Genomic DNA, 27,199 nt, shown 5'->3' with positions numbered 1-27,199 from the left:
AATATCCTACTCTCTCACCTTCAGCTGATGATATCTTGACCTAAGTTCGATCTTTGAGAAGTAGCTCGAACCTTGCAACTGATCGAATAGGTCATCGATCCTCAGCAATTGATACTTGTTCTTCACAGTTGCCTGATTCAGCTCTCGGTAGTCTATACACATTCTCATGCTTCCTTCCTTCTTCTTTACGAATAACCCCGGAGCTCCCCAAGGTGATGAACTAGGTCGAATGAAACTGTTGTCCAATGGCTCCTGAAGTTGCGTCATAAGCTCCTTCATCTCCATTGGTGCTAATCAGTATGGTGCTTTCGCTATTGGTGTGGTTCCTGGTAACAAGTCTATACGAAACTCCACTTGTCTATCAGGTGGTAATCCGGGAACATCTTTGGGAAAGACTTCCGGATAATCACACACAACCGGTATATTCTGCACCTCTTTCTTCTCTTTCTTAGCATCGATTACGAATGCCAAGTATGATGCACATCCTTTGGACAAACATTTCCTGGCTTTCATCAGGGAGATGATTCCAGAATTCACTCTGCGTTTGTCCCCGTACACCATAAATGGTTCTTTTCCGGGTGGGTTTACCCTTACTATCTTCTTTCGGCATTGGATCTCAACATCGTTGGCGCTAAGCCAATCCATACCCAAAACGATGTCGAAACCGTTTAGCTCTATGGGTAATAGCTCCTCGTGGAATTCGTTTCCATTTAGATCGATGACGATGTTCCTAATACGATTACGAACAAGTACGAATTTGCCACTAGAAACTTCTACAATCAGGGCATTATCAAGTTTTTCTACAGGCAATGCTAATTTCCCTCCAAATTTATGCGACACAAAGGAGTAGTTGGCTCCGGAATCAAATAGTATATTTGCAGGCAAACCATTTACAAGAAAGGTACCTGAAGCGACGTCTGCTGCCTCTTTTGCAGCCTCGAGCGTCATCTGGAAGGCTCTTGCCTTCGGCTTCGGTGGTATGTTGGGTCTTCCTGCCTCCTTTTTCTTCGGGTAATCCTTTGAAATGTGCCCCTCCTCATTGCACTCATAACAGACCTTCTTGGTGAATGTGCATTCGTTGGCATAGTGCCCAGGCTTTCCGCATTTGAAACAAGTGACTCCTCCATCACATTGCCCCTGTACTTCTTCTTGCATTTTTCGCACCATTTTGCTTCGGTTCCTCCTCCTTTCGAACCAGATTTCGAGACTTTACCCTTCTTACCTGACCTCGAGGATCCGTCAAATTTCCTTTTCTCTCCCACCTCCGCTCTCTCCAGATCCTTCTCTCGTATCTGGGTCTCCACATTCTTAGCAGCCCAAATGGCGGCTTTCAGAGTGGTAGTTTGCTTGACCATTGGACCGAAGTCCGCTAGTAATCCAAGTGCAAACTTGTTAACCTTGGAGAGTTCAGTTGGGACGAGGTGAGGAACAAGCTTCATTTTCTCAGTAAAGGTTGCAGCGTATTCAGTAACGCTCATTCTTCCCTTCTTCAGATTCTGGAATTTGTTGTTGATCTCCAGAAGATCCTGCTCAAAGCAGTATTGCATCTTCAACTGTACCAGAAAAAAAATCCTCCCATGACATCTTGCTTGCTTCACCTTTGGGCATTGAATCAGCTAGTAGCTTCCACCAGCTTAGTACCCCAAATTTCAATAGAGTAACCGCGAGAGCGGTCTTCTGCCTGTTGCTACACTCGCAACTCTCAAACATCGTCTCCATTTCAGAGATCCAGTTCATGACTTCGACCGGTGTCGGGCTTCCAGATAGACTCGGTGGCTTGGATGCCATGAAATCCTTGTATTTGCATCCACGTCCGTCATTTCCTCCATCCTGGTGGTTTTTCCTAACTATCGGTGGGTTGGCTTGACCAACAGTCCCACTATAGTTTCCTTCCTCAGTCTACCCTTCGTTCAACTCGGGCTGTTCGATTTGAATAGTCGCTTCCTCTCGATTTTACTAGAGCAAACGTCTGGTTTCCTCCATTTGACGATCCAACATCGCCTGGATCATAGCTTGTACTCCGGCCATCGTTATTTGCTCAACAACGGCTTCCACAACCGGTATTTGCTCAATCACTAGGGGTTGGTTTCTGTTCCCATTTGCATTCACGTTTCCGGTACGGGTCCTTGCCATCTTGATCTATACACCGAATAAGGTGAATTAGGTCTTTATTTAGGATAGACGTTTAAATCGTCCTTATCACTCCGAAACGTTTACATGCTAGTTCTAATATCGTCGTCGTACGTTTATAATCCTAAACACATAAGGTTTCCAGATCCGGTCAGCAACAGACCACAGATCTGAACAAATAATAGCAAGTCAGGCACAAGGCATTTAGCACATAAAAGCATTTTAGGCATAATTCCTAAAATAAGCTAGTGCTCACACCTCACAATCATCGCTTAGCATTCTAAGTTTAAGTCTAGAAATCCTACAAATTCCTAGTTCGATTGAACTAATGCTCTGATACCAACTGTGACATCCCCATTTTCAAGGCCAGAAAAGACCGATTTTGTTTATGCTTTGTTTGAAAATCAGAGTAACATTTTAAATAAAAGTGTTGCGGAATTTGTCCCAAAACAAAATATGATAAAGATTTATCAAAAGCATTTCCAAGGAAATGTATTTCATTAAAAGACTTGGGATGTCATGTTTGATACAGATCAAAAGCAGAAACAGTATAATATAAGCCTTACTACATTATTTCGTATCTACAGGCCTATATCCGTAATCCCTCATCTCAAAACATCACATCTATGCTCATGCGCCACTACCTATAATACAAGAAACTGAGTGGGTCAGGCTGGGGAGCCTGGTGAGCACATAGGGTTTTCAACCCACAATAAATAAGTTTATTAATTTCATCAATCAACAATAACCCGATTACCCGTTCCCCGTTATCCTCACTTTACGTCCCTAAACACCTATCATAAGGGACCTAGCCTAAGGATCATCATCGGGATTGACACTACTGCTAAGGGGATTCCTTATAAATAAATGTCCTAAAGGCAACCATGTGGGGGATGGAGTACACCGGTGAACACATCATTCACAACACCTACATGTTACGAGCCTGCTAGTGTTCCACTGAATTGTCTAGAAGAGTCTGTGGTCGTCATCCATACTCCGCTAGATGACAGAATCAACAACATCAACATCGAGGCCTCTAATCATTTTATCACACATCACCTATTACATCTACCCATGTTTTACCCCAACATTTTCGTAGATATAAAATACATATACAGTTTAAATCATTGAAAACATGTACAAAAACGTTCATCCAGCATAGATAGCAAGTATTCAGATTATATGCACACATAACATGTAATTTATATAAAATACTTCATATCTATGTGTAAGCTGAAAGTAACTATGCACTCACCTGAAAAAGGTGGTGATTCTGCCTTCGAGCAGCACTTCGTTATCTCAAAACAATTATCCCTCGATAAAACCTAGTATCAATATCACTAGGGTTTAGTCTAACGTTAACCGTGACTAATTAATAGTCTAGCTATTATTATTATTATATAAGCGTTAAACAACACTCTATATAACTCATAATACTAGCCCAAATAATTATTTTAAGGTCCCAATAATGTTACTATATTAAAACAAAAGCTATACTAAAGATAGGTTAGGTACAGCTCACTTACAGCGGGTTTCCATGGAAACCGAGCTCAGCTGGAGCAGCGTTCCTGAGCCGAAAGGCTCTTTTCTCGGGACTCCGGGAGCCTCGGGGCTTCCTTCGGGTGCTAGGGGGTTTACCTAGGCTTTTAGGAGGGTTTAGGGCACTTAGAGAGAGAATGATTTTTGGAGTGAAAAATGAAGTTGCCTCGGCCCCTCTTTTATAGCATGCGAGGCCTCGGTACGCTGGGCGTACCTCGGACCTACGCGGGGCGTAGTCATCAGATAAGGTTGCCAGCGAGCCTCCGACTGTCTTACACTCGGAGCAGATCAGAGCGAGGGTACACGGGGCGTACAGACTTCGGACGCTAGGTGTAATGCAAGGCGACGTGTCCTTCATCCGAAGCGAGCCATGATCAGCAAGCGACGGTCAGGATTGAGCCACGTTATCGATCGAGCAACAGATTTCGCAAATTGCATTCTCGACTTCTAAAAATCATAACTTTCGCATACGAGCTCCGTTTTCGACATTCTTTATATCCACGAGAAGGTGGGAATGTACTCTACAACTTTCGTTTAGAATCCGTCAGCTAATTTTGACTCGATTTTAAATTTTATATTATTAACAGGCCGGGACAGGATTGGTCCGTTAAATCCTCATAACTTCTTCATCCGACGTCCGTTTTCTCCCAACTTTTTCTTGTTACGCTACTTTTAACGAGATCTTCGATTCTCGTTCAGGTCGTGTCGACTAAAAACCGCTCGATCTAATATTCGAATTTCGGGTTGTACACTACTAACTCGAAACTTCAAAAAATCATAACTTCTTCATACGAAGTCAGATTTGGGCGTTCTTTTTATCGATATTCTTAGTTTAACATATTCTACGACTTTCGTTTAGAGCGCTAAGGCTAAATCTCTCTCTATCGTAAATTCACTATTTACGCTTCCCGGTATCGTGTCGGTTCCGTCGCGAAACTTCGACGGGTCATAACTTCTTCGTTATAACTCGGATTTCGGCGTTCCTTATATCCCCGAAATCCTTGTTTCAACCACTAAAACTTTATATAAATATATAGAACTTATCTCATACTTTAATTTTGACGCTTATTTTTATTCTTTATTAATTATACATTTATAATTAAATAATAAGCACATAAATACACATAATTCACATAATACTCAAATATTTCATCTTTATTACTTCAAAAAAGTTACAATAGTTGACCTAGACTATTACAATGCTTAGCCCCGAAACCCGGGCGTTACATAAACCCTGTAGCATAGGGTTGCGACCTTTTCACTAGAGTATTTGGGCAGTATTTTTGCTGCGATGTATTTCTTATACCATGAGAGAGTCATTAGTGGGACTAAGATGGAAGAGAAGAACGAGGTGTCTTATTGATGGAGACATACTTTTAGCAGCAGTTCTAGGTGATTAAGAGGAGTATATCGGGGCGGTGGCCCTCGTTGTCTACATTGTGTATCGACTATTTTCTTTTATGATGATTCCTACGATGGGAGGCAGGTCAAGGAATCAGAGATGAGGTGCATGATAGTGCATTAATTCCGGACTGAGAGTCAGGACTAATTTGGAATAGTTGGGGTATCCGGCGGTGTGTCGGTCTGAGGTTTCGAGATGACTAGAGGCAGTCATGTTGGGAGGATTCTGAGATTTTTGTCTGAGTTACAGGATATTTGGATTTGCTTGGTTTCCATTGAGAAGATCATTGAAGTGATCACGTGGTAGGTTCCAAGAGTCAAGTGTGATATACCTGGTGAAAAAGTCTATGGTGTAGATTGTTGGTATGACAATTGGTGATGGTTCGAACCCTGAGTAGGGCAGAAATTGGTATTATATTGAGAGGATCAGCGATCCGTTCAAGTGTGGTTAGAGATTGGTTATGGAGATCTACCGTGCAGACACATGAGGCCTGGGTTATTGGTGGATAAGGTAAGGTGCAAGGCGAGATGATGTATGTGTGTGTGCTTAAGAAAGGATGAGTGAATCGACGACAGGTGGCTGTTGGTCAGAGAATTTACTGTGGCCAGGGATTTTTCAGGTTTGCAAATGTTGAGTTCGAGGTGGTTGGGTTGCTGAGTTCAGGGTGCAATAGTTGAGATTTGCGAGTATAGGTATAGATTGTGATCTATACTCCAGGAGGGGCAGCAATTGATTTGTCATCCAATTTTAGAGTCGGTATGAGTAATTTCGTATGGGTGGTGATCAATAGAGGATGGAGCTTTGAATTTTCGTCAACGTGTTTTCAGTCGTTGACGATTCCTCTATGTTTCAATTTTTGAGATGGGAGTATTTCGAGGCTTCGAGTTGCGTGAGTGGAAGATCAGTGGTTGAGGAAAGACATCGTGAGATGCTGTGATGGTGTACCGAGGTACCCGAGTATGATGTCGTAATTTTTGGTCATGTTGAGACTCGGGTTATGAGATGGTGAGTGGAGTACCGAGTGACTTTTGTTCCAGTGGAAACCCATCAGCTAATTATTGCTAGAGTTGGACTGTATAAGGGTGTATATGTGCTGAGAAAAGTGCCTCGGCTACAAGAACTTACATTAGGAGTGGTGGTGCATAAGCTGGGTGGGTGTAAGCACCTATCTATGTTGAGCTGCGGTGCATGAGTTGGTGAACTCAGTGTACAGATTACTTGATGATGAGATTATGGGGTGATAAGAGAGCAAGTGGATCCGAGTGGGAGTAATTGCTTGGGATTATTAGGAAAAACCATGGAGTGAGCCCATGGTGAGTTAGTGAGCGAGAGAGTGTCGTGATACTACGAAAAGTCGTAGTATTCACTGGATAGATAGAGAGTGGTGTGATACTACAGGGAGCCTTAGTACTCACTAGTCGGCGAGAGAGTGTTGTGGTACTGTAGGGGTATTCACTAGTTAGCGAAAGAGTTTTGTGATATTGTGGGGAGCTGTAGCATTCACTAGTCAGTGAGAGGATGTTGTAAGTCTGCGGGGAGCCATAGAATTCATGAATCAATAAAGGAGCGTCTTAAGACTACAAGGGGAACCATAGCACTCAGTAGTCAATAAGAGTGAATAATGTTCTGCGGGGAGCTGTAGTATTCACTAGTTAAAGTATAATGCCGAGGAGTTCTTAGGCTTGGGTAGCCTTACCACTTGAGTGTTCGGGAACCTGGTTTCCGGACCCGGGGCAAGACTGAGGTCTCCGTGACGGTTGGGAATTGTTATATCCCGGGTTGAGGAGGGATTATCGTAATCGGAAGGAATTGGAGAGATGGTGTGTGCATAAATTCGCGAATCGCGGGTATGGGTTGAGTATCAGATTGGAAATGAGTGGTTCCAATTCTGCTGTTGAATCAGACTCCCAAGTTGAGTTTGGGACAATTCGTGTATTGAGTAGGCGAGATGAGGTTCTGGATTCGTAGATGGGTTTCATTTTGACGGGGATTGATCTCCATATGATGTCTTAGACCGGGGTGGGTCAGTTCGTTGGTATGGGAAGAACCGTAAGACGCATGGAACTAGTGAGTAGTAGACGACAGAGGTTGGAGGTAAGACGACTTCAGTTGAGATTGTAGTATTCTCTTGGGATAAAGCAAACTTCGTGAATTGTGTATCACAATGGGCCGAGATAGTTATTGTGAGAAGGAAGCCAGTGAGGCGTTTTTTGGTATGCAATGGGTAACCTTTGGAGGTTCAACTATTAGGTCGGGAGTTGACATGGTGCTAAATGTTGAAGGGGATATTTTAAAGGAAGTTGGGGCTTATGTCTATATATGTCAGAAGATACTTCCAAGCGAGCATGATCATTTTCTTGTGTCTGAGGACATATTTTTTAGGTTCATTCTTTCAGATGAGTTCTGATAGTTGTTCGGGCGGTGGATCCCTGGTGGGATGTGACCTTTCTGTTCCCTTTGAGTTACGACTGGGATCGATTAGAGAATCAGAATTCGTAGAGTGTTCTTAGAGTTTGTTATTCGATTGGCGATTAACATGATGATATTTTGTGAGGGTGGTCTGGTAGGATATAGACCAATAGAGTATTCAAGCTCTGGAGAGACAGATCGAGTACCACAACGGCAGAAGGGTTTATCCTTCTTCGGGGTCGGGAGTTCCTATTGGATTCAGGTGTCTTTGGAAGAGATTGTTGTATGATATGAGGTTCTTTTGGTGGTTCTTCTCGAGTTATTGGGTTCGATCTATGTGTTGATAAGGAGCGATTTCGAGGGCGAAATCTAATTCCAGTGGGGGAGAATTGTAACATCCTGTTTCGGATCGTCCGTGATTAGGGTTCGTGGGCTGCAACCCAGGCATGAGGAAGCCTCAGGGCTGCGACATGTTGGTAGAAGCAAAGGGCTTCTTCTCCCCTTTCTGTGGATATGAAGTTCATTGGAAATAGAGTTATATCGAGGAATCTATGGAAGTTTGAAGATTTGTCAAGATAGGTACCTTATTTGAGAAAGGTGGCAGCTGAGTACGATGGGCATACATGTGAGTATGCCTTGCGCACTCATGTGTGTAACTTTTAAGCGGAGCCACCTATTACGTTGGGCATACCAGAGGGTACTCTGGGCGTACTATGCATAGAGTGAAAACCTAAATGAGGGGGTGTCCCTATATAAAGAATAAGATGGCCTCATTCCTAGCTACCATCCTCAGACAATCAACCCTCTCAAACCCTAATCCTCATTCTTGAGCTTGTGTGTGTCCATTTGAGAGCATTTAAGTGATTTTGTGTGTTATTGGAGTGAAGAAGGAGCTTTGAAGAAGAAGGTGATGGGTTTTGAGCAAAACATCAATCCTATGGTGTACATGCAAACCCTAAAGCTTTGGATCTAGTTTGTCTAACGAATATGCAATAATCATCCAAAGCTCATAAACCCTAGATCTAGCATACAATAATCGAATTAAAATATGAATTAGGGTTTAGATCTTACCTTGATTGTTATGTAGCAATAACAATCACAAATCTCCTTGATCTTGACTCTTGAAAGCTTAGTGCCTCAAATATTACACCTCTAATTAAATCAGAAACACCATGTGCAAAAAAATGACTTAGCAGAGGGAGGGAGGAGGCACCAAAATGTCCCATATACTCGAAGGAATGCTTAACCACGTTTTTGGGAGCCTTAGGGGTCCTTTTATACTTGTGTGGGCTTCTAGGGTTTTAGGTGAAACCCTAATTCTCTGCTTAGCCCTTAAGCAACCCATGGAACCTTTCTAGAAGGCCCTTGGACGAAAAACATATGGGCTTCCCATGGATTTCGTCCAATGCCCTTTCCATTAGGAATCCATAACCCACAATGCAATTCTCTTATAATTACAATATTAGCCCCCCCCCCCCGACCCCCCAAAGTTTAATTAATCTCCTTTAGCCACACAATTAATTCTTATTAATTCTTGACCAATATTAATTAAATAATATGATTTCTCTTTTAATATATTATTCATATGATATATTAATAAATCATAATTAATCCTCTTTGTCCTTAATGCATCCTATCAGTTGCTATGGTGAAGGCAACCCAAAAGGACCATGCTCACACTCGGGTCAAGTACATACCAAAATAGTTATGGGCTTAGACAGCTAATCCAATAGTCACCCACTTGGATGAGTCTAATAACTATATCGCGTATGACTTTGGAACTTGATCAACAATCATAGCTTTCAAAAGCCGTTGTCGAACTCTAATCATATCAGAAACGTGTCCTTTAGACAAGGGATCATATATTCCTCCATTCTAGATATCGTATGAACTGAGACATGGATTTTAATCATACTATCTGTTCATCTGTTGTTTCCTGATTTTCGATTTATGACAACTGATATTAAACTACAAATGAACACATCAACTCAGTCCCGACTTGACCAAGAGCTTAGGGTGTCATTACTAAATCGTCAAGGGGCCCACATATATCGCTTTTAAACCACTTTAGGTAAAAGGGACAAATAAAATTTGACTCAATGCTTGCTTGTGCCTACTCATCAAATCATACACAGCAATATGCTTTATAACACCAAGTTACTGGTGCATTTACATATTATCAATGTGCAACCGACTTGTTGTAACATCCCAAGTCAAAATCAAGAGTTCAGGGGGTAAAGTGTAAGTTTGGAAAAGAGGAACTCGACGAGTAGGAGCTGGAACTCATCGAGTTTAAGCGTGTGTCGGGCACATGTTAAGTGACCGGACTCGCTGAGTCGGTGGCTGGACTCGATGAGTCCATGTTGGAATGAGAAACCCTAATCCCAGGGTTTGCACCCTATTTAAAGAGCCTTATGTTTTCCCTTCAGCCTCTTTGCTGCCCATTTGAGATTCAGAAAACCCTAATTCGTGAGGAACCCCTTTGTGAGTGAATTAGAGCTTGGAGGAGGATCTTTGGTATTGAAGCTTGAAGGTTTGGAGGCTTGTATCAGGAAGCTTGGAGAGATCAGAAACCTACAGTTGGTTGGGCTCATTTCAAGGGTAAGGAACCATTTCCTTAAGCTACTTCTTCATGGATTCATGTATGGTGATTGATATGAGAACTAATTCGAGTTAGAAGCTTGGATCTGAGGATGCTACTTCAGATCTAAACTTGTGATGGTCCTATATGTCATAAAGTTCCTGTTTAAGAGTTATTGGTGAAGCCCTTTTGTCTTTAGCCTTAGCCCTAGAGTGTTTTGAGCTTATATCTCCTTGGTTTCACGTAAAGATTGCAACTTTACGTGAGGGATAGGCTGTAGAAGAGTGGATCTATAGATTTGAGTCCTTGCATGGCTTGAAAAGCCTCTCTATGGAATGAGAACTGGAGAGACTCAGCGAGTCACATGGGTGAACTCGACGAGTAGTATGAATTTGTGCATGAACTCGACGAGTTGGAAGAAATACTCGGCGAGTCTGTTGAATATTGCCTTAGACTCGGCGAGTCTGTTCTTGGACTTGGCGAGTCTGGTCGTGGAGTCCTAACCTTTTCTGGTTGAACGGTGAATCGGTGAGTTGAGGGATGACTCGGTGAGTTGAGCATGAAGGGATTCAGAGTTGTTGGACTCGGCGAGTCTTGGGGTGACTCGGCGAGTTGAGATGCGTCATGAGAGTTTTCAGAGCATAGGGACTCGACGAGTCAGTGGGTTGACTCGGTGAGTAGAGTCAGTCAGGAAGGTTGACTTTGATTGAGGACTTTGACTTTGACCAAGAGTTGACCAGTTTACTTCCAAGGGTATTTTGGTAATTATTGGTATTTATGGAGTTCAGTCATTTGGTATTGATCAGCGGTGGAGTTCATGTCGGAGGTTGGAGCAGCGTGATCTTATCTCTCCAGTCAGCAGTTGTGAGGTGAGTTATCCTCACTATATCGACAGGGTCTAAGGCACCAAGGCCGACCCTTTATCGGATGGGTATCTGGGTAGTTGTTGGTTATGTTATTGCTTTTCTATGTCTGCATCCTGGTAGTTAGGATGGTATATGTTAGAGACCTGGTTAAGGTCGGAATCCTGGTATATAAGATGATACTATGTTAGTGACCAGTTAGGTTAGTATCCTGGTTAGAGTGTGCTATGTATGTGATCTGATAGATCAGTTGATTAGTGATGAATTTCTATATGATTATATGTTTATGTGCATGGTTGGGTTGAGGCGGGTCCTGCTTTGTGCTGTAGGCCAACATACCTAGAGCGGACCGGATATTCCAAAGGACCAGCAAGTGGTCCTGATAGGCTGTAGGCCCCACGAGGGCGGACCAGACGTGCCGAGGCTCAAAGAGTGGACCAGGCCGACTGAAGGCCCGGTGCGGGTGGACCAGTCATACTGCAGACTCAGAGAGTGGACCAGGTGGGTTGAAGGCCCGGTGCGGGCGGACCAACCACACTACAAACTCGATGTATTTGGCTAGACTTGGAGGGTGGACCAGGTGGACTGAAGGCATGGTGCGGCGGACCAGTCACACAGTAGACCCGAAGTGCATGGCTATTCTGTTTATGATATGATATGTTATGTGTATGGAATATGTGGTTGGTATTTTGGGGGTAACTCACTAAGCTTTCGGGCTTACAATTTTCAGTGTATTGTTTCAGGTATTTGAGGAGATCGTGGAAAGGCGAAGGTGTGATCGTACCGCTCCTCATGTTTTATGTATTTATGATGTGGTTCTGGGAAATACTCTGATAATAAATGAATTGAAAACCTTTTTGTAATGAATTAATGAATATGGGTTGTTTTTGAAAACTTTAAATTGGTTGGAAAATTTTGGATGTTACACTTATAGAATACAACTCACACGTCTTGCTTTCAAGAATATAAGATATTATCGTCTCACCAATCACTTGTGATAATATCCATGAAGCGATCTAAGTGAGCGTTGGTTTAATCCAATACTCTAATCTTATAGGAGCACTCATGAACCCTGCAACAAACTTTTGCTATGTCTAAAACACTTTAGACAATCAATAGTCAGATTCATGATAATCTTCTTTCATACCTACTTCCAAAGCATGATCGACTGTGGATGGTTTGAATAATGTTATTATTCGGGAAATCAAAACATGCAAAGTGAAACACAAGAATAATACTAATCCCATATGGCCCCAAACTTTTGAGTACAAATAAGACGCCTTTATTTAATCACCATATTAATTACTCATTATTCATTTTCTCGGGTAATCAACTTATTAGTTTAATTATAACAACAGTTGTCCCATGCACCAAGCATGCACACTCTGTTTGTCTATGGTCCATACTTTGTGAAATAGATCAATTGAAATAATTTCCAATGATGCTCATTTCACAATCCCTAATCCTTATCATTAGTGTAAGAACACAAAATTCTCGCCACTACTAGAACATGTTAGATTGTAACATTTTATGCAATGAACCGTTTCTAATCTTATTGCACAAAAGTCACCAAGACTTTGCCAATGAAATTACAAAGTTCTCTATTGGCGATTGTTACAAGACAATTCCATAGATGTTAGGTCTCACATTCAAAGTACATTCCTTTGAACATCCCTCTTGCATAAAAGTTTCTAATCTAGACATAGATTCTCGATATCCAACTCCCAATATGGAAACATTTCCATATTTTCCATACGACAACTCATTATTAATAGAATCATGTCTAATAATAATGCCATTATGGTCCATTCGTTACTATACTTCCAACTGCCCACAAGTGACCAATCTTTGGCGAACCTTAGATTGTACTTGACAGTGGTTTAATTATTTTAGTCAAATCCGGTTCTACTCCCTTTTCCCTCTTAATGCCCTAGGCATTTGGAAAATTTTAGAACGGTCGAATATTATAGCATATGCAATCGATCATATACCCGAAGTGTACGGGACACGATTCATAATGAAAAACATGATACTTTACCAGTTCCTTGCTATGATATTGCCATATATAGAATCCTTTTAAGTTGAATCTTTTCAGCATAACGTCCATATATGTCTTTTGACTAAATTTGATTAAAATTTCTCGATCCAAGCTTTTAGATTTCGAAACAAAGTATAATATTCTCTCTCCCTTAATTATAACAAAACAACTATTCAAGCTTTGCAAATTGAAACTTTGTTTTCTATAATTTATATTTCTAACTTGCAATACTTAAAATAATAATCATGCTCCCACTAACATGATAATTATCTCCATACCAGCATAACATTTATGCTCCCACTAGCTTTGACACGTATTCAGAAAACATTTGGACTTCTAGAAACCAATACTTATTGACTTCCAAAGTTCATATTTCTAATACGATATGCTTCGACAAGCCTTTATCTAAGCTTCTCAACCTCATACACCTTTCCTTAGATAGTTTAGATGTGTGTCTAAACAATTTCAAGACTTATAGCAATAAGTCTTTAATGTTTAAACTAATTGCCAAATCTCACAATTCGAACTATGAAGAGGGATGTCGTAATCATAATCGAAATTTGAGAGCACAAATATCACAATTGCTATCTCCTTAAAATCTCTCCTAGTGAAAGCGTTTCCTCACAATCATTTTCATGATGGAGAGAAACCTTATGAAACTTAGATTTATGGCGTATGTGCTCCTATCCATGAGTGTGTTAGAACTTCTTAAGATGTATCACTCAAGACAGAATCTTGGAGTATGACTCTAAGACTTGATTTTGGAACGAAGTATGACTCATCCTTTTTTTTTATTTAACCATTTCAACAATTTTCGATTCCTCTTCTTAGCCATACTACTGCACTAAGGCGTCCTTAGAGGATTAATTGTGATATGGTTTCATAATCAACAAGACGATCATAAAATATGATACTAAAGTACTCTCCCATCTTTTCAGATTAGAGAAACTTTTATCTTTCTGCCTATTTGATTCTTCTTATTCGTTCTGCCATTCAATGAAACTTTTCAATGATTCAGAATTACACTTAATCTTGTAAGCATAACCACATTTACTAGACTTTTAGTAAATCATGACGAATAATCTTGTTGTAATTTGTGGTGGACCTGACCAGTGCAAAGTGAAACACAATAAATTCATTTGATTCTTTGTCAAGGAATTCGTCTTAATTTTCAAATATAAAGGTTCTCATTCATCATACAATACAAGTTGTATGATTCCAAGTTTTTGTCAAATTGAAACTTGGGCGACAAGAATCTTTCTTTAATTGGTAAATTCTCAACATTACCACAAATAACATGACAAGAATCACATCCATTTCAATATTGCTAAAAATAGAAATACATAAACATCAATTTTCACATATGCCATTGCATGGAAATATATAAATAAGATAAAAACAAATTTATTTTATTTATAAAAGGTGCTGAAAATTTTATCCTTACAATGCAATTCAAATGAAAACTATGCTATTACATATTCCTAAGCAATCTATCATAACTCTCTAAGTAGTAGCTCTAGAATCCGATCTTTGAATCCATGCGATCGTAATCCATTTCTTCACGATCAGACTCAACTCGATCTTCCATTAATCATCCTTTCTTTTCTTTGATCCTACAAAACACCAAATGTAATCTTAGCACATCATGTATTTAGAATTTAAAATAGAAAACTTAATAGAGTTAGATAGTGGATTTTACCTGAAGAAGAGTCATACATATTGACTCTCCCATCTCTTAGATCTATCAGGTAGTCACGGCAGCTTCGTACCCAATGCCCCATCTTTTGGCAGTAGAAGCATATGGATTCTTCTGGAATGGTACACGGGACTATCTCACACTCGGCCTTTCTCTTGCGTAGAGAAAACTTTTCTGGACTTCCAATGTTGTCATTGCCCATAGAAGATTGGGACATTGATTTACCAGACAAATTTTCTTGACCAGTGCGCCAAATCTTCTCTGTTTCAGCAACAATAAGCAAATAAGTCAAATCAATGAGGGTCATGTTGTGTTACATCATATAGTAGTCTCTAATGAACTCACTATATGATTCAGGAAGTAACTGAAGAACTGTCACACCCCCGAACCAGACGGCGGAAACATCCGGGGGCTTGAGCGTGACTTCATTGTTGTAGTATCATTACAAAGTATATAATTGAAACATAACATCATCATCATCACACATGTAATATAACAACATTCATAGTTTACATTGAGTATTGTAATTGAATATTACATGACAAATAGTTAAAGTATTATGAGACAAAATATAACTTAAACATCCACTAGTTTGTTCAGCTCAACATGCTTCAACAGTTTCCTGAGAATACAAGTTAATTTAAAAAGTTCAACATAAAAATGTTGGTGAGTTCATAAGCATGTTTGTGAAAATGATTTGTATAACTTTGAAACCACCAGAAAATCCTATATTTTCCGAAAACGGTTTGGTATGCTTGTGTCAGATCTTAGGTTAATGCATGTATATTATTGTTTATTACAATAAAAGGGTAAAGAGAATGTAGAGAGAATGTAAAGAGAATGTCTCCAGACAACCCGCTGTTGTCTGTAAAAGAGAATACTGCCATACCAACCCCTGAGGTTGAGTACCAGTGAGAATGTAAAGAGAATGCCTTCGGACAAGCCGATGTTATCCGTAAAAAAATGTTGCCATACCAACCCCCGAGGTTGAGTACCAGTGAGAGTATTTTCCCGTAAATTTATATCGTTAATTCCTCTAAGTAAGCCGTCATAACCATACTAAATAATGACAATTTTGCCTGTCTTGGCATTGTTGGACGCCAACGGAAAAATAGAATAAGGTTTTTGTCACCCTAGACTACTTTAGTCTAACTGTAGCGAACAGCTTAGGTGTGGGGCGTCATCCCCGTATAGATCTATACACAAATCCTCGCTCTCCCTCCAAGAGACTCTGGTTATTAATACAGGCTACGATCGTACACTTAATAGGTGTCAACCGATAAAACTCACTAGATCCTTAATCGAATTACGCGAAAAAAAAGTATAAACTCATTCCAGGCCCAATGAACCATGTAAGTGAACCTCTAAGGCATCACTAAACATGTTAGTCATTTCAAGGCCCAATTGGAATGAGATTATATAACATGGGCCTGAAATATATATGAAAGGACAACTAAGGCCCATTTCATATGTAAGGTATTTACAGGCCCAAATAGCACACAATAGTATCCAAGGTCCGTCACACATGTTAATGGGTCAATAAGGCCTAATAAACATATAAATAGTATACAAGACCTATCAAACATATAAATGGGCCACTAAGGCCCAATAACCTAGAAAATGATCAAATAAATCCATTTGTTTGTTTATCGTTGGTTTTGGTTCAAGTATTCACTAAATTAGCATAAAAGCCCACTTTTTGTAAAAATGATGTTTTTGGCCTAATAAACCAAAAATTTACAAATAAGGCCCAAATTTTGTAAGAATAACACTTTAGTCTCCATTTTGTTCAAAACTTGTGTTGATGACTAGTTTGTGGTAAAAATAACATTTTAAACCCATTTTTGTCAAAAATATCATTTTTGACTTGATTTTTGTGAAAACACACATTTTTCTGGTTTTGGGCTTTTCTGACCTAGTTGTTGGATCCGTAAATTCTGGAAGTTTGTTAAATTTGTTTACTTTGTACAAAAATTTTCACATAATTTTTAATGTCTTCTAACAAGTGTGAAATTTCTCTCCTTCACAGGCTGGTCCAAAATTACTTCAAATCTGATAGGCAGTTTTGTAAAATTCACCAAAAATTGTAGAAATATCGTATGAAAACGTGAGAGTAGTCATTTTAAAGATATAAACCTGAAGTGTTTTTTCATGTAAAATAGTTTTGAAAAATATGATCATTTATGTGGTCAAAATAGTTCGAGATTAGACCAAAATGTTTATGTGAAGAGCTGATTTTTGAGTTTAGTTTATAGATCTTGGAACACAACACTCATTTTTACTATTTTAAGTGTATAAATCCCACATCTACTAGTTTACATGTATTATATGTGATAACACATACTTTTCTCAAGGTTTTCATGTAGATCCAAGTGATAAACTTAATATGCTTAACATATTTTTAGATTTCTGAAGCAAATAACACATAACCACCAAATAAATCATGAAAAACACACATATTCATGCATACACACATAGAAATACACAAAACAACTTGCATTCTCCCCCAAAACAAAGTAAAAATAAAAAATAAGGGGTATGAACTCACATTGCTTTGATGTTTTTGGTTCTCGGTGATAAATTGAGTAGATCTCGGCCCTAGGAAGCTTCTTGAGGAGGATTTCGAACTTAGATGGTTCTAGGGAGTTAGAACATGGAATGATGCTATGTGAGGAAGAATTTTTAGCATTAAAATGGAAGGTAACAACTAGTAGGAGATGGAAACTCACGAAAATTTTAAGGAGAAAGGGAGAGTTCTTGAGATGATTTTGAGAGTGTTTGAAGGAAAAATTGAAGATGTATGTGTTTGGGATTGATCTTGGCCGATAATAAGAGAAGAGAGAGAGAGAGGGTTTTTGAAGTGATGGTTTCATGGAGAACCACCATGCAAAAATGATGTGTCAAGTGCAAGTTATTTCCTCTTTTTTTTCTTTTTATCTAATTAGTATAATGGGCCAAGAATTTGGGCTTAAGAGAAAGGAATTGAGGGAATTTGGGCCTTCTCTTAACTTGATTGAATTTATGAAGCCCAATAATAGATTTTCGGCCTATTGGGCCCTTAAGAAGGTTCACGGCCCAAAATGGTAAAAGGAAACGGAGTTTATGGCCCAACTTGGCCCAATAGGGATAACATGAATTATTTTAGGTCCACATGGCCCAATATGTTAAGTTTTATGAATGTGGGTCCATTTAGACCCCAATTAGGATTTTTATGCCTACAGTAGTCAAGTTGAAGATTTATTGGTCCATCAGGCCCAATAAAAGAATCCTAGTCCATAATGAACTTGATCCGGGATTTCTAGGGTTTTTAATCCATTTGACAAGAACCTAGTCAACAGCCAACTTCCTTGAGACATCGACACCCAACGTTCCCAATCTATAAATATGCAACTTCATATCCAAGACATGTGTGACATCCCCTAATTTCTCGGCCAGAAAAGACCGATTTAATTTATGCTTTTTAAAATCAAATCAGAGAAATCTTTATAAAAGATGTCGCGGAACTGGTCCCCAAAACAAAATATGATAAAAGTTTGTCAAAACCTTTCTTTAAGAAATATATCATTTTCTTTTATATCAAAACCTCGGGATGTCATGTTCCGATACAGATCAAAAGCATAAACAAGACATTATAAGCCTTACGACAGTTATTTGTAATTACTGGCCTATAATCCAAAATTCACTCATCATCATCATCCGACTATGCTTGGGGTCCTCTAACTGTAACATAAACAGCTGAGTGGGTCAGGCTTAGAAGCCTGGTGAGCATATAGGGTTTTCATCCCACAGCACATAAATTTATTATGTTTAAACATCAATCAATCAACCGAATTACCCCAAACCCCATTATTTTATTTATTTCTTCAGGGTTTACCCTAAGAATCAACTATCACTCCTTCCTAAGGATTCATCCTAAGGAATAGACACAAAGTCACCTCGTGACCGAGGTTTATACAACGAGCACTAATTCCATAGCTGCCAAGGTTTATTCAACATGTGCTAAGTCCATAGCTCTCATTTATCGACAATATTATTTACAGGTATTCTCTCCTGCAATACATGTCAATGGGTTTTTTACAGTACAACAAATGAACATATAGTTCATTACACCTACAGGTTGCGGGCCTGCTAGTGTTCCATAGACTGTTTAGAATAAATCTTCAACTTGACTACTGTAGGCGTAAAAATCCTAATTGGGGTCCATTACTCTACTGAATGATGGGGGCCAACATTTTGGGTAAGTGATTCTCTCAAATTTCACCACTCACCATCAACTCATGATCAATATTATTGATCATCTCCTTTATCCAACTCACATTTCATCATACCCACTATTTCATCTACCCATGTTTTACACAACATTTCTCATAGATAAAAATACATATATAGTTTAAATTATTAAAAAACATGTATAAATCATTCCTTCAACACCCATCTCAAATAAACATAGAATATATATATATATATATATATATATATATATATATATATATATATATATATATATATATATATATATTCACGTAACACGTATTTTATGTAAAATACTTCATATCTATGTGTAAGGTGAAAGTAACTACACACTCACATGATTTAACGATAACCGGAGAGCACTTCGTTGCTTAAAACGATCGTTTATAATAAAACCGGGAGTTTTATTGAGAAACCGGGCTCTGTGAGGGTCGGGCTTCGAAACCAAAAAGGTAAATTTTTTGGGCTTCTCGGGCACTTCGTGGAGTATTCCGAGGCTTACAATCGATACCGGGGCTTTAGGGAATGTTAAGATGAAGAAAATATGGAAAAAGGGGTTAAAAGTGGCAAAACTCCAAAACTAACCGAGAAGGCTCGCATACCCCTTCTATTTATAGGGTCCGAAGTCGGCTTGGGAGGTGGGGTCCGCAGGTTCTCGCACATGGGCTGCGCGTGCGAGGGCCTCACTGGAGGCTTCTGATTGGACCGCGGTCTACTGGTCCACATGCGAGGTTCGAAGGCTAGGTGGTACGAGGCTCGGTCCACCTGCAAGCTTCAGATTGGGCCTCCCTTCGGTCGAATGAGAAGAGGACACGGGGCAGTCTCGCATGCGAGGTGACTCATCAGAATTTCGGACACGTGGCACATGCGAGGCGAGGACACGTGGCAAAAGCGTGACTATGTGAATTTTCTCGATTTTTGTGCAAAAACTTCTAAAATAAATAACTTTCGCATACGAGCTCCGATTTTGACGTTCTTTATATGCACACGTATCTAAAATTATGCTCTACAACTTCCGTTTAGACTTCGTCGACTAATTTTGAACTTAATTTTTTTATTATTATTTTTAACAGACCGGGACAGGAAATCCGTTAAAAATCCGACGTCCGTTTTCATCAGACTTTTTACCGTTGTGCTACTAATGACGAGACCTTCAGTTCTCGTTTAGGTTGTGTCGGCTAAAAATCGCTCGATCTAAAATTCGAGTTTTTAGCTGTCTACTGCTAAGCTGAAACTTCGAACAATCATAACTTCCTCATACGAAGTCAGATTTGGGCGTTCTTTTTATCGAACTTCTCGGTTTAACGAATACTACGAATTTTGTTTAGATTACTAAGGCTAAAAAGTAGTTTATCAAAAACTCACTTTTTACGACATTCAGCGTTGTGCCGGTTTTGTCGCGAAACTTCGACAGGTCATAACTTCTTCATTATAACTCGGATTTTGGTATTCTTTATATCCCCGAAATCCTTGTTTCGACGACTACAATTTTATGTAAAGATATCGGCTTTATCTAATATTTATTTTTGATGCTCATTTTTATTCTTAATTAATTAAATCCTAATAATTAAGCATAAAACACATAATTCACATAAAATTCACATATTTCATTTTCATTTCTTCTAAATGAGTTACAAAGGTTAACCTAGACCATTATGTCGATATTAATGCCTAGCCTAGAAACACGGGCGTTACAACTCTCTCCCCCTTAGGATGACTCCGTCCCCTGAATCACACAATGACAAACAACTACGCGTAGCGACTCACTATGTCACTCTCCGTTTCCCAGGTAGGATTTGGCCCATTTATATGTTTCCAACATACAGGCACTAAATTGACTATCTTACGTTACAATTCTTAGTCTTATGGTTAACGATTGCGTCAGGTTCTCCAATTAACCTCTTGTTCTCGTCCAACCTTAATTTAGAAATGGGAATTATGTCGGGCACACCTCCCGTGAACTTTCTCAAATAACACACATGAAAGGTGTTATGAATACTCTCTAGTTCTTCCGGTAATTCTAGCTTGTAAGCTTGATTCCCGATCCTCTGAAGAACTTTAAATGGTCCAATAAACCTTGGACTCAACTTTCCCTTTTTTACCAAATCTTATAAGTCCCTTCCACAACGAGACTTTAAGTAAAACCAAATCTCCAACTTCGAATGATATCGGTTGTCTTTTCTTGTCAGCATAGCTCTTTTGAGCAGCTAACATCTTTTTCCCTAATCACTTACAACTTTTTAGCAATCTAATGGTCTATTTCAAGTCCCATAAACTGCTTTTCCTCAGCTTCCAACCAACATGATGGCATCCGACACTTTTCCCCATACAAAGCGTGATAAGGTGCCATCTTAACGCTTGAGTGGAAACTATTATTATAGGTGAATTCTACTAGAGGTAAGTGTTCATCCCAATTACCTTGAAATTCTAGGGTACATGCTCTCAGCATATCCTCCAACGTTTGAATCATTCATTAGCTCTGTCCATCGGTTTGCGGATGGTAAGCTGTATTCAAACACAACTTGGTACCCAATTCCTCTTATAGACTCCTCCAAAACCTTGAGGTAAAATGGCTGTCACGATCGGATACAATTGTTAACGAAACACCGTGAAGCCTCACACTTTCCTTCACATAAGCATTCGCAAGTTTATCCATAGACCATTTCTCATTGGCTGCTATGAAATGCGCACTCTTAGTGAAGCGATCAACAACCACCCAAATCATGTCGTGACCGTTCCTTGTTCTGGGCCGTTTAGTCACAGAATCCATAGTGATACCTTCTCATTTGCCCATGGGTATAGGCAAAGGTTCTAAAATCCCATATGGTTTCTGATGTTGTGCCTTAACCCTAGCATAAGTTATACACTCATCCACATACTTTAGCAACTTCGAGCGTCATTGTCGGCTACCAGTAATAGGGTTTTAGATCCCTATACATTTTCTTATTGCCGGGATGAATCGAGTACATGGTCTTGTGAGCTTCTTCCATCAGAAGACCTCTTACTCCTCCCATCCTAGGTACCCAAATCCTATCTTTGAATACCTCCAGTCCTTGACCGTTTGTATCAAACACCAACATTTTATCTCAAACGTTCCTTCTTTCGGTCATTTTTCTCTAAAGCTTACTCTTAAGCTTTCTTTATACTTTTCACAATTGTCAAGACAACTTTAATTCTCAACGCTCTTGGCCCTTTTCTTTTCAATACTTACCTTATGACTGGGAGCATCAACAACAACATTTGCTTTACCAGGGTGGTAAAGTGTCTCACAGTCGTAGTCCTTGAGTAATTCTAGCCAGCGTCGTTGCCTCATGTTCAATTTCGTCTGATTAAAGATATATTGAATACTTTTATAATCAGTGAAAAGTTTGCATTTAGTACCATAAAGATAGTGCCTCCCTATCTTTAGGGCGAATACTACCGCTGCCAACTCCGGATCATGAGTGGGGTAGTTCTTTTCATGCTCTTTCAATTGCCTCAATGCACACACTATCACTTTATCTCTTTGGGTCAGAACACAACCTAACCCAACTCCAGAGGCATCACTTTAAACTGTGAAGTCATCAACTCCATCAGGTGACGAAAGAGTCGGTGCTTCACACAACGTCTTCTTTAACTTCTCAAAGCTTCCTATGCTTCTCATTTCAAGTATATACATCTCCTTTGTGGGTCAAAGCTGTCAATGGAGTTGCGATTGAATAAAAACCTTGGATAAATCAACGATAATATCCAACTAATTCTAGAAAGCTTCAGATCTTCATAGGACCTTCAATCGTAACCTTCGAGTTACAAAATAAATCCTTATTGAGGACTCCTTCTTCCTATTGGAATAAGTACTTTCCTTCATTTATTGTAACAGACCGATGGGTCATGCTCTAATGATCTCTCATTGTATACCGCACCACTTAGACTCAGATCTCCTAGGGACAATTTTAGAACAAATGATACCTTCCTTCATGTTCTAATGTGATACAATCACAGTTCAACATGTATCATTTCTAACTACCAACTTCTTTAACAATGAGTACGATACTTCTATTGATCGCTTTGATCATCTTTCATTTCAATCTTCTGGCTTAAGTCAAATGTTACATCGAACTTGGTTCTCTGAACCACATAATAAACTCATCATAGTCGGACTCAATTTGGTATGACCTCTAAGGTCGGAATAACAATCATCTTCTTAGTCATTATCGAAACGATGGTAACGACAGACTAGAATAAGACAAAATCAAATAATAGCTTCTTGGTAACCTTGTGACTTTCCCTGATCCAAGTGCGAGTCCTGTGCTTCCAGTAGTATAGATCTCTACTACTATTCACACCTACTCATACTCGTCCCAAGTACTGTCTCCCAGTCCCCAAGTCCTAAAATCAGAAAACAATTTAACACATACAAATGTGTCCAATTAATCATAAAATTTTCCTAGAATCTACTAGGACTTCTTTCACTCGTATCTTCAATGATCAACTCTACTTCAACTTGGTTGGTGATGGAAATTCCAGATGATTGGGACAACTTCAAAAATTACACCAACCATTCTATTCATCAGACGACAAAACCAGGGTTTATTTTATTTCCTTGAAACGATTACATAAAGGTTCAAGTTTATCCTATACTATGCCTCTCATAGGCTAAACCATCTTTGGGTATCAAGTCTTTACTTCTACTTCCTAGTGTTATTAATCACTTCGTCAAGGATATCCTAAAATTCCTTTAGCATTGATAGTGCACTTGGCCTTGTTACTTCATTGTTCTTCGGGCAATTCTTAGTAATATGGCCTTCTTCTTTACATCCGTTGCACACTTCCTTGGGAATCGTACACTTATTGGCGTAATTCCCTATTTCTCCACACTTAAAGCACTTCACCTTCCCGTCACAATTCCCAGAGTGTTTATTTTTTCACTTCCCGCACCATTTTCCTTTATCTCTTCTTTTGCCAGACTTTGAGGATATGTTTATCTTGTTGGGCCTTGAAGACCCCTCAAATTTCCTCTTCTTGCCAACTTCAACTTTGTTGGCAGTTCTGTCATTGATCATTTCTTCAATAGACTTAGCAACCCTAATATTTGCTTCAAGAACAGATGCCTGACGTACTGGCACAATAAGTCCATCCTTACTTTTTTGAAGTAAACGTTTTGTTTCTTCCATCTGTTCACCTAACATCATACATACCATTGAGTACTCGCCATTTTGATTGGCTCAGGTTGTGGATTATCACTTCCGAACCCACTTTGAGTACTCGCCATTTTGATATATACACCAATCGTAGGTGAATTTAGATCTTCATTTTCGTTAGATGTTAAGTCTTTGAAACGTTTATATGTTAGTTCCAATATCGTAGTCATATGTTTACAATCCTACACACATAAGGTTTCTAGATCCGGTCGGCAACAGACCATAGATCTGTTGGATTAGTGTCTAAGTCCATAACTATTTTGGTATGTACTTGACCCGATGGTGCATGGTCCTTTTGGGTTGCCTTCACCAAAGCAACTTGATAGGATGAATTATGGAGAGAAAGGATTAAATATGATTTATTAACATATTATGAGAATAATATATTAAAGGAGAAATCATATTGTTTAATTAATATTAGTCAAGAATTAATTGGTAATTAATTTTGTGGCTAAAAGAGATTAATTAAACTTAAGGGACTGGAATTGTAATTATAAGATAATTTCAATTTGGGCCATGGATTGCCTTTTATTATAAGGTGGACGAATTCTATGGGGGAAGCCCATATGAAATCGTCCAAGGCTTTAAGAAAGGGCTCCATGGGTTGCTTAGGGCTTAAGCATCCAAATAAGGGTTTCCATGTTAGATAACCCTAATTGCCTCACTATCTATAGATCCCTTAAGGACCAAAAACGTGGAAAAGCATCTTGCTAGGGTTTTCACATGGTTTTGGTAGCCTCTATCCTCTCTCCTCTTCATCCTCTTGCTTATGGTGTTTGTGAGCCATTAGAGGAGTGACACTTGTGACTCTAAGCCTTCCAAAGTCAATTCAAGGAGGAATTGGGATTGTTATTACTACATAACAATCAAGGTAACATCTTAAACCTATTCTCATGCTAATATCATTACTTGTATGCTAGAATTAGGGTTTATAGTCTTGGATAACTTGCATGTACAATAGAGAAACCTAGATCCAAGCATTAGGGTTTGTATGAGCACATAGGATGTTCTTAGGACCAAAACCCAACAGTGGTATCAGAGCCTAGACTGGTTTCTATTGTATTGATGCTTGACATGTTCAAAAAATTCGATTTTTGATGTTCTGGAGGCTGGACTCGCCGAGTCCATGCAGACTCGACGAGTCCAAGCTTGACTCGACGAGTCAACTCGTCAGATGGAGTATATCTCGGGATTTCTTGCTGTTTTTGCTTTGGGATAGTTACTTTATCATATTAGATCAATATAAATCCGATTTTATGATATATTTGACTATATTCTTGATCTAATTGAAGATATTTATCAATTAATAAGATAATTGTTTCCTTATGTGATAATTGATTAATTATTTTGACTAAATTGATAAATTGTTTTGCAAAAAATCATTAAATAAATCAAATATGAATAATTATGTGTTTAATTGTTAATTTAGATTATTTGTTATTTGATCCTTGTTGTTATGAAAAGTTTCATATTTTCCCCTTAGGTTTTATAGTTTAAATTTGAACCCAAAAGTTTTGTTGTTTTGAAATTTAAATAGTTAAAACCCTAATGTTTTGAAAAAAGGTTTCAAAACTTGCCCTCAAGTTTTGGAATTTAAATTTTGATTAATTGTTTAATTTTGATGTATATTTAAATTCTAAACCCTAATGTTTTGAAATGTTTCAAAACTTGTCCTCAAGTTTTGGAATTTAAAAGTTGATTAAAAGGTTTAATTAGGAATGTCAAATTCTAAAACCCTAGTATTGTTTTGAAAAAGTTCAAATTACACCCTTATGGTTTTATTAATTAATTAAGGTGTATAATTAAAAGCGGTTTAATAAATCCATAAAAATTTAGGTTTACAATTTAATTGAATTAAAAGTATAATTGTTAAATTAGACCACCTAGTATTTTGAAAGTATAAAATACACCCTATAGTATATATAACATTAAAAGTCTAACATTATATATATGTATGAGTAAAAGTCAGTCTTACCGTTAGTAGGCCTCATTCACGAAGCTAGTCTATAAGGGGTGTTTAAGGAAATTGCTTATAAAATGGTGATTGAATGGGTATCCACTCTTACCCACCGCACTCTTGACTAGTGGAGGGTCGTTAGCCGAACGGGTAGGATAGGACGAAACCTTCCATTATAAGTATAATAAAGTATAAAAGTAACTAAATGTTTTCATAAAATTCCCAATCTTAGTTACTTAGGCAAAAGTGAATTGATGCAATTCCATGAAATTACACTTTGTGCCCTTGCAAAGACATTAGTGGAGCGTGTGTGGTTTACCGGCACACTAAATGGTTCTAAGCAAAGGTAGCAAAGGGTGACTCAATGTTTGTCATAGTTCGGTGGAGCGTGTGTCGATTACTGGCACATCGAATAGGTGACAGTAACATGTGAGGGCACCATGTAAGTGTGCATAGTTATTCACACCCGCTTTGTGATCCTCGGCATCCCAGTCACAAACAAGAGGGGCGTATCGAGATTTAAACATGCCATTGAAAGTTCAATGAATCACAAAGGATCTAGGAGTTTTCATAGATTTAAAACTTAAATTCTTTTTCGTTTTTCGTGGTGGAAATTAGTGAATCGTCATTCACTTACCTTCAAATATTCTACAATTAGGGTTACGACATCCCTCTCCCGAGTTGTAGAATATTGTGTTGGGTCCTAGCCTTAGTATCTTATTTGGGCGATTTACTAAGGACTCAATCAATCAACTAACTTGAATTCGTTTTCTCCCGTTTTGTAGATGTCAAAGTTTGACAACTATGGTCTTCTCAAATCCCGTGGAACAAGCATTCCACATGAAGATGATATTCCACGATTCAATCGAGGAACAAGAGATCATACTTCACTTCCTCCTCCTCCTCCGATTATTCTCCCTAACCCACAAGTTCGAAGGCTTGAAAAGTTCAAGATCACTCAAGCCATTTTGGCAAGTAAACATAAAGAAGGAAAGTCAGTGTGTGCACACGTCCTAGGGATGAAGTCACACATTGATAGGTTAAGAATGTTGGGATCTGTTGTCTGTGAGGAGATGGCTGTTGATTGGGTTCTTCAGTCACTTCCTAACTCATATGGTGAGTTCGTAAGAGAGTAATATATGATAAACTACGA

Source organism: Lactuca serriola, chromosome 8 (assembly GCF_051521515.1).
Source record: "Lactuca serriola cultivar US96UC23 chromosome 8, Lser_US96UC23_V15, whole genome shotgun sequence".
NCBI lineage: Eukaryota > Viridiplantae > Streptophyta > Magnoliopsida > Asterales > Asteraceae > Lactuca > Lactuca serriola.
The sequence above is the reverse complement of the archived record's forward strand: the minus strand, read 5'-3'. Positions refer to the sequence as shown.